Here is a 13,791-nt window from a genome sequence, read left to right as displayed (position 1 = left end):
AAAATCGACTTCAAAATGAAGGCCATAACAAGAGATAATGAAGGCCACTTCATAATACTAAAGGGATTGATACAACAAGATGATGTAACCCTGGCAAAAATCTTTATATATAAAAGGCTAATATGCTAAGTGTCCTTCCCACTGTCCAACCAGTCGCTATGACACTCACTGAGCACCAGGGGCAGACACTCAATGCAGGAGCGGCCGTGATATGCACAGAGAAATGGCACCACGGACCTGGCACCAACAAAGCAACAATTGGCTTCCCCCAAGTGGGACACAGGCCCTGCCACCACCCCGGAGCAACAGCCCACCAAATCACAGCCGACGCTGCCATGGCGCAAAATGTGGCCCACAGCCCAGCCCAGCCCACAAACGGTGGCTGTGGGTGCCAGGCAATGACGTTACGTTTTTGTTGACATTCTGAAGCCAAAATTGTTGACAGAATATTGAACACCAGCTATTGCCACAACGTTTCTCTGAAGCCAAAAGAAGCTGGCATCGTCTACAGAATGTATCTGAAGACCAACTATGGGCACAGTGTACCTCTGAGGCTGAAAGAAAGTGACAATGTCGACAGAATATATCAGAAGAACAACCTTTGGCACAATGTACCTCTGAAGCTGAAAGAAAGCAACATTGTCAACAGAACATGTCTGAAGAACTGTCATAGACAAGTAATACCAATACTGGTAGGAACTGCCTTCCTAGCGAAAAATGAGGTAAATGAGGATGCAATTATCCAACACAGTTGTGCTGGAATGACTTACATGTCAATTTTGCCTATCCCTAAATTTCTCTGATGAAAAACTATATGATGGAGAATTTACTCAATGTTGTAGCAAAGGCAGAGTTTGTCCAAATGATATAAATTTTCCAGAATACCTGGCATATTTTTAAAAAATTAATGATAAACAAAGATTCTGACAGTAAAAATTTCATGGGAAATATTTGTTGTTATATCATGCTATTGTTTTTTATTAATCAATTTATATATTATTTTCATGTACATTTTACTAATTTTCTTTCATCTCTGACACTTCTATTATAGAGAAAGGGTGAATAGTGATATTAAAGTATTTCTTCTAATTAATTTCCTTTCAATGTGCATGAATTCGTGCACCGGGCCACTAGTATATGCATAATATAAGAGCACCTAAATATCTGAAAAAAGCTCTTGGAGAACTTTAAGGGGGAGATCAGAAGCAATTCAGTCACACTACCACTTACATCACTGAATAGATATTCCAGATAAAAAATCAACAAGGAAACAGCGCCTTTAAATGACACATTAGATTAGATGGATTTAACTAATATTTATAGAACATTTTACCCCAGAACAGCAGAATATACATTCTTCTCACATGCACATGGGTCATTCTCAAAGATAGACCACATGTTACAACACAAACTAAGTCTCTAGATATTCAAGTGGATTGAAATCATATCAAGCATCTTCTTGGATCACAATGGCATGAAACTAGAGATCAACTACATTGAAAACATTCCAAAACATTCAAACACATGGAGGCTAAATAGCATGTTATTAAACAATGAAGGGGTTATCAATGGAATCAAGGAAGAAATAAAAAACTTCCTGGAAACAAATGAAAATGAACACACAACAAATCAAAATCTGTGGGACTAAGTGAAAGCAGTCCTGAGAGAGAAGTTCATAGCACTACAGGCCTAACTCAGTCGAATGGTCGCTTAGGTTTTTACATATATAGATAGTACTGGAAGTCCTAGCCACAGTGATCAGACAAGAAGAAGTGATAAAAGGCATCCAAATTGGAAAGGAGGATGTAAACTGTCATTATTCACAGATGACATAATATTGTACATAGAAAACACTAAAGACTCCCCCAAAACTACTAGATTTAATAAATGATTTTGGCAATGCAGCAAGATACAAAATTAGCAGCCAAGCCCTAGCCGATTTGGCTTAGTGGCTAGAGCGTTGGCCTGCAGACTAAAGGGTCCCAGATTTGATTCCAGTCAAGGTCACATGCCTGGGATGCAAGCTCAATCCCCAGTAGCGGGTGTGCAGGATGCAGCTGATCAATGATTCTCTCTCATCATTGTGTTTCTATCTCTCCTTCTCCCTTCCTCTCTGAAATCAATAAAAATATATTTTAAAAAATTTACACCCAGAAATCATTGGCATTTTCATACTCCAATAATGAACTCTCAGAAAGAGAAATTTTTTAAAAAATCCTTTTTACCATTGTAACAACAACAATAAAAATAAGATACTTAGGAATAAACTTAACCAAGGAGGTAAAAGACCTGTACTCGGGAAACCATGGAATGCTGGGAAAAAAATAGATAGAAGAAGATATAAACAAGTGGAAGAATATATCCTGTTCATGGATTGGTAGAATCAGCATCATTAAAATGTTCATACTACCCAAAGCAATCTACAGATTCAACACAATCCCATTAAAATATCAATAGCATATTTCACAGATCTAGAACAAACACTCCAAATGTTTATATGGAACCAAAAAAAAAAAAATACCCCACATAGCTGCAGCAATCTTGAGAAAAAAGAACAAAGTTGGAGGGATCACAATACTAGATATCAAGTTATACTACAAAGCTACTGTAATCAAAACAGCCTGGTACTGGCACAAGAACAGGCATGTAGATCAATAGAACAAAACAGAGAACCCAGAAATTGACCCAAGACATTATGTTCAATTAATAGTTTTCATTAGAGGCAAGAGCATAGAGTAAAGATAGTTCCTTCAATAAATGGTGTTGGGTTAATTGGAAACTACATGTAAAAAAAAAAAATGAAACTAGACCACTAACTAACATCATACAGGAGAATAAACTCAAAAATGGATAAAAAACTTAGATGTAAATCATGAAACTATAAAAATCCTTGAAGAAAATGTAGCCAGCAAAATATCAGACAGCTTATGTAGCAAATTTTCACTGATAAGATGCCTATGCAAGACTAACAATGAAAAAAATAAACAAATGGGACTACATCAAAATAAAAAGCTTCTGCACAGCAAAAGAAATCAGCAAAATGAAAAGGGAACCCACTGTATGGGAGAACATATTTGCCAATAATACATCTGATAAGGGGTTAATTTCCAAAAGATATAAAGTACTCAGGCAACTCAACAAAAGGAAGATAAGCAACCCAATAAAAAAAATGGGCAGAGTACCTAAATAACACTTCTCCAAAGTGCACATAGAAATGGCCAAGAGACATCTGAAAAAATGCTCAATGTCACTAATCATCAGAGAAATGCAAATTAAAACAGCAATGAGGTATCACCTCACACCTGCCAGATTGGCTACTATCAATTAAGTCAACAAATGACAAGTGCCAGCAAGCATGTGGAAAAAAAGGAACCCTAGTACTCTGTTGGTGGAAATGCAGACTGGTACAGCCACTGTTGTAAAAAGTATGGAGTTGCTTCAAAAAATTAAAAATGAAACTGCCATTTGACCCAGTGATCGCACTTCTAGTAATATATCCTAAGAATCCTAAAACACCAATCCGAAAGAATATATGCACCTCTATGTACATAGCAGTGTTATTTATAATAGCTAAGATCTGGAAAAAGCCCGAGTGCCCATCAGTAGATGAGTGGATAAAAAACAAGAACACTGTGATACATTTACACAATGGAATACTATGCAGCTGTAAAAAAAGAAGGATCTCTTACCCTTTGAGACAGCATGGAGGAACCTGGAGAGTATTATGCTAAGTGAAATAAGCCAGTCACAGAAAGACAAGTATCATATGATCTCACTTTTATGTGGAATCTAAAGAACAAAATAAACTGATCAAAAAAATAGATCCAGAGACAAAGAAGGATACAACAGATAGGATTCTCAGAGGGAAGGGGTGAGGGCAGGAAGAGATCAACCAAAGTACTTATATGCATATATGCATAACCTATGGACACAGATAATAGTGAGGCAAAAGCCTGGTGAGGAGATGGACGCGGGGAGGAGGGGCTCAATGGGGGGGAAGGGGAGATCTGTAATACTTTCAACAATAAAGATCAATTTTAAAAAATGTACTATGTGCAGAGATACTAAATGCTCTGGAGAAAACTAAGGCAGGGCAGGAGGACAGAGTGCTGGGTCTGTGGGTGGGGTTGTAATTTTACATCAACTTTGCAGTATTATCCAAACAAGGGCTGGTAAAGGCTTGGACCAGAGTGACAGTGACAGAGATGGTGAAGCGTGGTTGGAATCTGGATAAGTTTCAGCAAGTCCTGAAGAAGGTCAGGGGTTGGGCCACACAGATAACAAGAAGAGGAGAATTCCAGACAAAGGATACTGGAAATGCAAAGCCCTGAGGAAGGAGTGAACCTGTTGTTCAAGAAGTTCCAATGTGACTGGAGCAAAGCAAGAATGGAGAAGGCTATGCCACTGGTATTGGGGTTGGGGGAGTGCCATGTATGAAGGTCCTTGTGAGATTTTTGTACAGATTTTGGCTTTTCCTCTAAGTGAGAAATGATTTTGAGCAAAGGAGAAACTCAATAATTTAATAGATCATTCTGGCTGCTCAGTTGAGACTTATCTGTTTGAGTCAATGGTAGAAGCAGGGAGACCAATTATGAGGCTACTGCAATAATGTATTTGAAAGATGATGATGACATGGACCAGGGTGATTGCAATGGAGATGAGTCAGAAATGATTACCATCTGGATACATTTTTGATAATTTGTTGCTTTTAAATAAATGTCTATCTAATATTTTCCCGATTCCTCTTAAAAGATAGAGCCTCAAAGTCTAGTAAGGGACCCAAATGATGTTTGTTAGAGCAAACGATTACCTTTCTGGCTCTTGAATACTACAAGTTCAGTATCTTTTTTTTTAAGAGAATGATGATATTGTTCATTTGTTGCACTTCTGAATCACCATAACTTCCCACAGTCCTCACTTTCCCATTTTTCTGCACTTGTGTGTTGCTGGTCATTTGCCATTGAGTTTCTTGACCCCAGTCATCAATGGTCACTACTGCACTGCTGTTGCTTAGCACACTCCTGTTCTTCTCTTCTTGTGGTCTTTATCTTATTCCATAGCCGGGCAAGTGTCACGGAGGCAGTCAATGAGAGTAAAGTAAAGAATATGATTCTGCTAATGTTATAAAGGAGCCCAAGGTTCCAAATCAATCAGGCTGAGAACACCTCTTTTCTCATTCTTGTCTTCCCTCTTCAACTCACTGAACAAGGCAAAGAAAGATTTTCCTTTTCAACCTCCATATAAATCTCCCAAGAGGCCTTTTATGCCTTCTTTGTAGGTGTCATAAAAAAGTGCAGAGTTGCAAAAGAAATCTAGTGGTTCTTTTCCCCAAAACCAAGTGCACCTAACCCTAAATTCTGGTATTCACAGAAATGCTTCTGTTATATATGTTTCACAAGTGGGAGAATTCTAGAATAGATATGCACTCATTTTTTCATTCACTCATTCAGCAACTATTCAGTATTTTGTTTGTTTGTTTCTGTTCCAGGCACTGTTCTGCATACTGGGAGATAAGAGTGAACAAAACAAAGCCCCCTTTTCTAATGGAATTTACCTTGTAAGGCGGGAGACAGAACAAAACACAAGTAAGCACATGTGTAATATATCAATTAAGATAATGCTGTTGAGAAAAGTAACTTGGAGGATGAAAAAGGGAATGCTGGGATGGTGTGCTACTGGTGTTGTCAAGTTAGTATTAATATTGTAAATATGATGATCAGAGAATGTGTCTCTGATAAGACATTTCTGCAGAAAAATACAGGAAGCAAGAGAGTGATCCAATTCCACATCTGGTTGGAAAATGCCCCTTGCTGCTGGAAATCCTTAGGTAGTTTTCTTCTCCCTATATACTTCCTACGTGACTCCATTCTCTCCCGTGGCTTTAACTACTTCCGATACCCTAATCATTTCCAAATGTACATCCTCAGGCCAGATCTTTCAACGCTAGCCTAATACATCCAGCTGTTAATGGAGCCCCTCCACCTGGACGGCTGACATCTCGGGCTTAACATGTCTCTGGCGAAACTCCTCCCCACCCCCTCCCCACAGCTGCTCCTCTGTAGCTTCCCCCTCCCTTTAGTAAATGGCAATCACATCCTTTCTGATTTTCAAAGTCAGAAATCTTAGTTTCATCTCCCTGTCTCAACCCCCACATCGATCCATCAGGTAGATCATGCGTTCCTTAAATCGGGGAAGACTTGAGAAGGAAGAATTTGGGAAGCTGGGATGAAGAAATTTAGGTAAAATAGAAAGCAGGGCAGTAACAGAAGTATCTGCAAGGTGGCCTCTGATGATATGAAGAAAACTGAGGCTGAGGGAACGTGAGCTGGGGAACTCAGGTGGATGTGAAATCACCTCAAAGTCAGATTCCTCTAACTGAGCTGCAACTTCTGAGTTGTCCAATACGTTTGGATATGTCTTCACGTCAAAAATTAGTTGGCAGAACTAAGGCTGTGGCGCCATGGATTGGACAGAGACATTAGGTACCCTTGGGAATTCTCTGGAAACATTGTGGGGCCTGAATGGGAAAGGCAAAATGCAGAGTCATAATTTTTAAAAAGCAGTGAACATTTGAACCTTTTTTTTTTAAAGGAAAACTAATCCTCTCTGTGGGCGCATCTGCAATAAAGCAAAACACTTCACTGAAACACCAGGGAAGGGAGATTCTAATCATTTTCTAGGGACAAGAGGTGGTTAATAATTGTCTTGCCCAAATTAATTGGAACAAGAACAATGAAAAGGAAGTAAGTAGTCACTGTCCTTCTATTTTAATTTGGTGTACATTTCCCAGTATTCAAATTCCCGGTACAGAGGGTTCTTGTTGCTTTGCTGCACTGAGTTCCTAGAAATCACACACTTTTCCCACTAAAGGGTTGGAACTGCGTGGAATTTGGGGATTGTGTTCTCCACCCAAGGGATTAGCACCAGACAAAAGAAATTGCTGTAATCAAGAGTACAGCATAGAGGCCTCCTGTGACTGCGGTAAAATTCTGTTTTTCTAGAAGAGTAAGTCCCATACCAGTAATTCCTTTACAGAGAGAAGCTGAGTCCTTTCTAACCTTTAAAGAAATCTTTCCTCAGACTGGACTTCTCTCCCAGCACCAGATTTTAAGCTAGAGTGTGCAAATCGCAAATATGCCCTGAATTCAGTCCTCAGATAGCGAACTGCCCAAATGGATGTTTTTGCCCATAGATGACAGGGCTAAATTTCCAGTAAAGAAGGTTGTTAGAGACGAAAACATTTCTCTCATGAAGTCGAATGAGCTTGTGCATTGGCATCTGACAGACCTGAGTGGGAGTTTTGCTGCGCCATTCACAGGCTTTGCAACCATGGAGAAATTATTTAGTCTCTGCACATTTCCTTCATCATAGAACCAAGGTAATACCTACCTCATGGTTTTAACATGGAAGTTAAAAAGAAAGCTCAACAGATAACATTAATGCTGGGCAATTGAGAGGCACAAAAATATTACAAGTTCATGGTTATACTTTTTCTTTCCCATTTAACACAAATGTTTCTCTCAAAGTTTGTTTCTTATATTTTTATAAATAATTATTTTTTAGTGTGATGCCTCAAGTTAGAACTAGAGTGTTTGCCACAGTTATCCCTTACATACTTTACAACCCTGTGAAAGAAGCTATATCCTTTTCCCCGTTTTAAATAGGAGGAAACAGAAGGATTTAGCGACCTGCTCATGGTCACCCAGCGTACAAGTGGCAGAGCCAGGACTGAGAATGAGACACTTGGACTTCAGTGCTGTGCCCCAGCCACTATAATGCTATATTAATATGAATGTCCGGTCTGGTCTTAATTACCAGAGATTATCACCTCCAAAAAAAGTAGAGATTGAGCATAGAAAATATAACCTATTCCTTATGTTTGTTTGTTTTATCTTTTGCCTTTTCTTGTTAATAAAGCCAGAGCTCTAGAATGAGTAGAAGTTCTGTACCATTTGGCGAAAAGTGAGTGGGTGGAAATAATACAAAAGCTGAACATTTAAAATCATTTAAGATCACATGTCACTGAAGAAAGTCTAATTTGATCGCTGCAGACACTTTGCTCTCCCCTATTTAATAATGTGAGTTAAAGAAAAGAAAGGTACAGGATATTTATTAGTTCAGCTTAATCCTTATTACTATGCTTCTCCTCCCTTGGATATTTTCTTTCTTTAATCCGTTTATGTTTTTTTTCCTGTCGCCATGGTAAAGCTCATTCCATGATGTGAGGGACCTTATGCTGAAGAAAGTTTTCTTAAATGTCAAGTCTCACATTTTCACTTCCACATTTTATCTTGGTGTTACTAGGACAACCCAAATAATTTCATTTTTTCTTTGAAGTTGATACCTTTAAAGCTGTTATACCCTCCTGCTGACTCACTCATGTTCTTCTGATTTTTTTTCTCATTTAATTCCTGTAGCTGCTTTCTTTACACAGCTATTTCTATAGTCATAATCGCTGATGTACTGTTGGTGTAGTGTTTACGTATTTGGGGGGATTATAAATCCCACTGAGGATTTAAAAAGTGCTGTGGACCTTCTCACCAGGAAAAATAAAAAAAGCCAGTTTAAGAAATAATGGATAAACATAACAATGGGGAGAGATTGTCTTTTCAATAAACGGTGTTGGGAAAACTGGACAGCCACATGCAAAAGAATGAAACGGGACCACTATCTTACCATACACAAAAATCAACTCAAAATGTGTTAAAGACGAATTTAAGACCTGAAACCATAAAACTCCTAGAAGAAAAACATAAGGTGTCAGGTTCTTGACATCAGTCTTGACAATATTTTTTGGATTTGACACCAAATCAAAGGCAACAAGAGCAAAAAGAAATAAGTGGGATTACAGCAAACTAAAAAGCTTCTGTGCAGCAAAGAAGCCATTAACAAGAAGAAAAGGCAACCTATGGAATGGGAAAAATATTTTTAAATAATATATCTGCTAAGGGGTTAATATTCAAAATATATAAAGAACTCATATAACTCAATAGAAAAAAAAAAAACTAACCTGCTTTAAAAAAAAGGCAGAGGATCTACATAGACATTTTTCCAAAGAAGACATACAAATGGCCAACAAGTACATGAAAAGGTGCTCAGCATCGCTAATCAGGAAAATGCAAATCAAAACCACAAGGAAATATCATCTTATACCTGTTAGAATATTATAAAAATAAAAAAAGAAAGAAATAGTAAGTGTTGGGAAGGATGTGGAGAAAAGGTTGGTGGGAATGTATGTTGGTGCAGCCACTATGGAAAACAGCATGAAGGTTCCTCAAAAGACAAAAATAAAACTACCATATGATCCAGAAATTCTGCTTCTGAGTATTTATCCAAAGGAAACGAAAACACTAACTTAAAAAGATACCTGCACCCCTTGTTCACTGCAGCATTATTACAATAGCCAAGACATGGAAACAACCTACGTGTTCATCAATAGATAACACAAATGTGATAAATATGTATGCATATTATGTCTATAATTTAGCCATAAAAAAGACAGGGATCCTACCATTTGCAACAACATGGATGGACCTTAGGCAACATGAAAACTTTATGGTAAATGAAGTAAGTGAGACAAAGAAAGATAAGTACTATGTGATCTCACGTATATGTGGATCCTAAAAATAATTTTTTTAAAAAAACTGAACTCATAGATATAGAGACCAGATTGGTAGTTACCAGAGGCAGGGAGCAGGTATGAAATGGGTAAGGTGGTTAAAAGGTACAAATTTCCATTTATAAGATAAATCCCAGAGATATAATGTACAGCATGGTGACTATAGTTAACTGTACTGTATTGTATTTTTCAAAATTGCTAAGAGAGTGGATTTAAAAGGTTCTCATCATAAGAAAAACAAATTGTAACTGTGTTGTGATGGATGTTAACTAAACTTATTCTGGTAATCATTTCACAATATATACATATATCAAATCATTGTTATTAGTATATACCTAAAACTAATGTAGTATTGTATGTCAATTGAAAAATAAATAATGGATAGAAATATTTAATAAATAGCATCTCTAATAGTACCTCTTTTTAAAAAACATATTTTTATTGACTTCAGAGAGGATGGGAGAGGGAGAGAGAGAGAGAAACATCAGAGATGAGAAAGAATCATTGATCAGCTGTCTCCTGCATGGCCCCTGCTCAGGATGAAGCCCACAATCCTGGCATGTGCTCCAACAAGGAACAAACTGTGACCTCCCGGTTCATAGGTCGACGCTCATCCACTGAGCCACGCAGGCCAGGCTCATAGTACCTCTTATTATCCAAATCTATTTGGTTCTTGAGTTTTGAATATCAAGTTACAACAATTCATATACCAGGGGATTTATATTAAAAAATATCTATTCCAAACTATTCTGTTTCTAAGTTCAGATTGTAAAAGTTAAGGTAGCTGTTTATTTCCATTTTCATTTTTACTTCATCCCAGGGCAATCTCGTGCTAGGTTTTATATCTCTGACCTTTTGGCAAACTACCTGTAGGGGTTAAATGGCCATGTGGCGTGTATCTTTTTTAATGCTGGTCTGGTTCACACAGACCCTTGGGGTTTGAATCCATACAAAGTGCTGAGGAGCACAGAGAAGGGATAACACGTTTTGAGTCTCCTTGTTTACAGATCTATTCCCCACATATTCGACTACAGCTTCTTATTTATCTTTTATCCCTAATACTTAACACATAGTAATTGGATAACAAATGATGAAAGAAGTAGGGAGGGAGGAAAGGGGGAGGACAGGAGGAAGAAATAAAAGGAAGAAAAAAGGATATATCAAAGGGAACAAAGAAGAAAATTTAAAAACAGCCCAAAGGAGACTATCCTCCAGCCAGAGACTGAATATCCTCAGAAGTCCATTCCTAAGCAAGAACTGGAACTTAAGTGTGTCGTCTACCCTGCAGGCTGGACCATGTTTGGGCAGATGCAGGAGAGAGCAGCCGCCTTTGGCCCTCATAGTTGCCACTTGTGTTCAGTCCCAGGAAATTACTGAGCAGCCCCCTCACTGGTATGACTGGCCCACTGAGGTTCTAGAACGATGCTCACTATTTGTGATGAGAATTTTGTAAATTCAGTACAAGCGTGGGCTACTCAAGCAGAACTTTGGGCATCTTCACACTGCATTAACAAGAGTTGAGGCGTCACCTGGAGTTTTACCCAGGAGACCCAGTGGAGTTTGGTCCACGTGTTTTAGAAGACAGTTTAGCAGCAGGAAAAACTGTTTCGGTCTACAGGCTTCTACAAAAAGGTTGCTTGGGGTAAGATTTGCATAAATGCCTTAGATAAAGACTTGGGAGTCTTGGTGGCTTTTTGCCATTTTAGTCTGAGAACATGTAACTTACTGCTCCCTTGGTCTCACGGAATCAGGACCAGCTCAGGCTACCCTGTGTCTCCAGAGACAGAAAACATGAGTTCCACCCTGATTCAAAATAAACAAAAACAAAATATTTATAGTGAGTGATGGAGGGCAAAATGATACTTCTCAGAGGGGGGACAAAAAGCCATTACATTGCAGCCCTTTCATCCTGCCCGGCATGCTCTCCTGGCCCTGGCCTCCAACTGTCCCTAGATAACCATTCCCACCTGTCCTTCATGTTTCCATGCAGCATCACTTCTAACCCCCAGCAGCTCAGGCGCCTCAGAGTACTATCTATCAGAGTATCCTAAACTCCCACTTCCTCACACCTATCCCAATTTTGACTAAATGGTTTTGTGTAATTATTTATTACCTGTTTTTCCAACGTAATGTAAGGTTCATAAGGTCAGTGGTTATGTCTCTCTTACTCACTGTATATCCACATTACTGAGCTTAATGTCTTGCAGATGAAAGCTACTCTAGTACTCAGAGAAAGAATGAATAATGCTTCCAGGCCCTGTAGTAGGTGCTACTAGGGCGATAAAGATTTTCAAAGTCATTCACTGCTTTTATCCTTGGGAAACTTTGTCCTCCTGGAGTAGCAATATCCAATGGTACTTCATCCCTCTCTCAGCCTCCAGAAGGAGCCCAGGGTGAATTAAGGTCTGATGGCTCTCTCCATCTCATTCTCCCAAACCCCACTTCTTTCCCACAACAATCCGGTCGCTGACCCTGTTTGTAACAAAGGACATTGAGTAGACATGAACCAACGTGTCTTCCCACCATTTCTATTTCTCTGTTGAATGCAAATGTATTTTGTTTTTAAACAATTTTAATTTATGTTTGTGTAACCATTTTTTAGGCCCCTAAAACATTGGTCTGTTAAGTTTTTAACATGGAAAAAAAAGTTTTTAACATGGGTCATCTGAAAAATAGTATCAACATTAAACAACAACCAAAAACAAACAAATCCCACAGTTGTTCCATAAACGTTCTCTTTTCCCTTGACCCTACGCCACCCAAAAGGTCATCCACTCATTCCGAAATCCCACTTTACTTCTGAACTTCCAACAAAGGTTTTGAAATGTTTGGCTTTTAAAAGTAAGTTTCTTTTTGCTTCTTTCTTAGCTTTTTCTACTAAAGCTAATGTTTTAAATAAATTTTTGTGACCTTGCTACACGATTTCTTTTTTACTTTTTAGGATTTGTGATTAATACTTAAAACCTCCCAATTTAACAACTCTTGAACTAGTTTTGCTCCTTTTAAGCATCCCGTATCCACCTTTTCATCCCATTGATGAAGTTACTGGATAAAACCGCTTCTGAAGCTGTCTTAAGATAACTAGGTGTCACCATGCCAGTTGGTATATTGCTCAGCTTCAGTATCTTGTCTTCTAGGTCTCTCAACCACTTTAAATTGGGCAAGGTTCTCAATGTCTTTGAGATAGTTTTCTCAGGGAGACTTTATCTGGTCCCAAGCCGTCTTTCTGATTAACAATAGCAACGGCAAGTAAATAGTTTCCAAATACTGTACAGTGTCTATAAAGATGGTATTGAGTTGGGTCTTATTCCAAACTGCTGACAAAGTATTCAAATGAATAAGTCTGAGCTCTCACACTTACACTATTCTCATGACTTTGTTTTTAATCCATTATTCTTTTATTTGATGGATAAATGTTGAGCACCTATTATGTGCCAAATACTGTGCTGGGAAAACAGTGGAGACTGACATTAATCCAAGAACCACACAGATGAATGGAGAATGGTGTCTGTGACAGGGGCCCGCCATCGAGGGAAGTCCACTGTGCTGTGGTGGCCTCTGGTGCTGGATTTGACCTGGTCAGGGATGGCTTCCATGAGCAGATGGTGTTAGAGCTGAGCTCTGCAGATTGTATCAGAGTCTGCAAAGCAAGGGGGATTGAAAGAACATTCCAGTGACAGTATTAGCACCACAAGGCCCTGCTACTATTGCTTGTATCTCCTTTTAGTGACCTTTGAGAGCCACACGTATCACTTGACAATTGCAATCACCTAGTTTCACTGTTTCCTTTGCGATAGTTTTTGTTGTTCCTCTTTGTTGTTGTTTTTAACTAAATAAATCGCTTCAAAAACAGATGTATTTTCCTGAGTGATTCATATAATCCAAGCATTTCTTCTGTTTAGATTTTTGTCAAAGTCTAGGTCTGAGAGGCAAGTGGCCTTTGACCTCTTCTCCTAGAGCAGTGGTTCTCAACCTTCTGGCCCTTTATATACAGTTCCTCATGTTGTGACCCAACCATAAAATTATTTTCGTTGCTACTTCATAACTGTAATGTTGCTACTGTTATGAATCGTAATGTAAATATCTGATATGCAGGATGGTCTTAGGTGACCCCAGTGAAAGGGTCGTTCAACCGCCAAAGGGGTTGCGACCCACAGGTTGAGAACCACTGT

The 13,791-nt window shown here is 38.6% G+C and overlaps 1 protein-coding gene across 2 annotated transcripts in view; it reads left to right on the top strand.

Moving 5' to 3' along the window:
* Nucleotides 1–13,791, top strand: part of LRRC8C (leucine rich repeat containing 8 VRAC subunit C) — an 86,365-nt gene that overhangs the window by 23,994 nt on the left and 48,580 nt on the right. Inside the window, exon 2 of one of the 2 annotated variants that reach the window (XM_059688907.1) lies at nucleotides 5,489–5,585. The exons of the other annotated variant lie outside the window; for it this stretch is intronic. The gene's annotated coding sequence lies outside the window, so the exon portion shown is untranslated. The remainder of the gene's footprint in view (nucleotides 1–5,488; nucleotides 5,586–13,791) is intronic. 2 annotated transcript variants of the gene reach the window in all.

This window comes from Myotis daubentonii, chromosome 3 (assembly GCF_963259705.1).
Source record: "Myotis daubentonii chromosome 3, mMyoDau2.1, whole genome shotgun sequence".
Taxonomy (NCBI): Eukaryota; Metazoa; Chordata; class Mammalia; order Chiroptera; family Vespertilionidae; genus Myotis; species Myotis daubentonii.
Note: the sequence above shows the minus strand (reverse complement) of the source record. Positions and strands in the feature narration are given on the sequence as shown.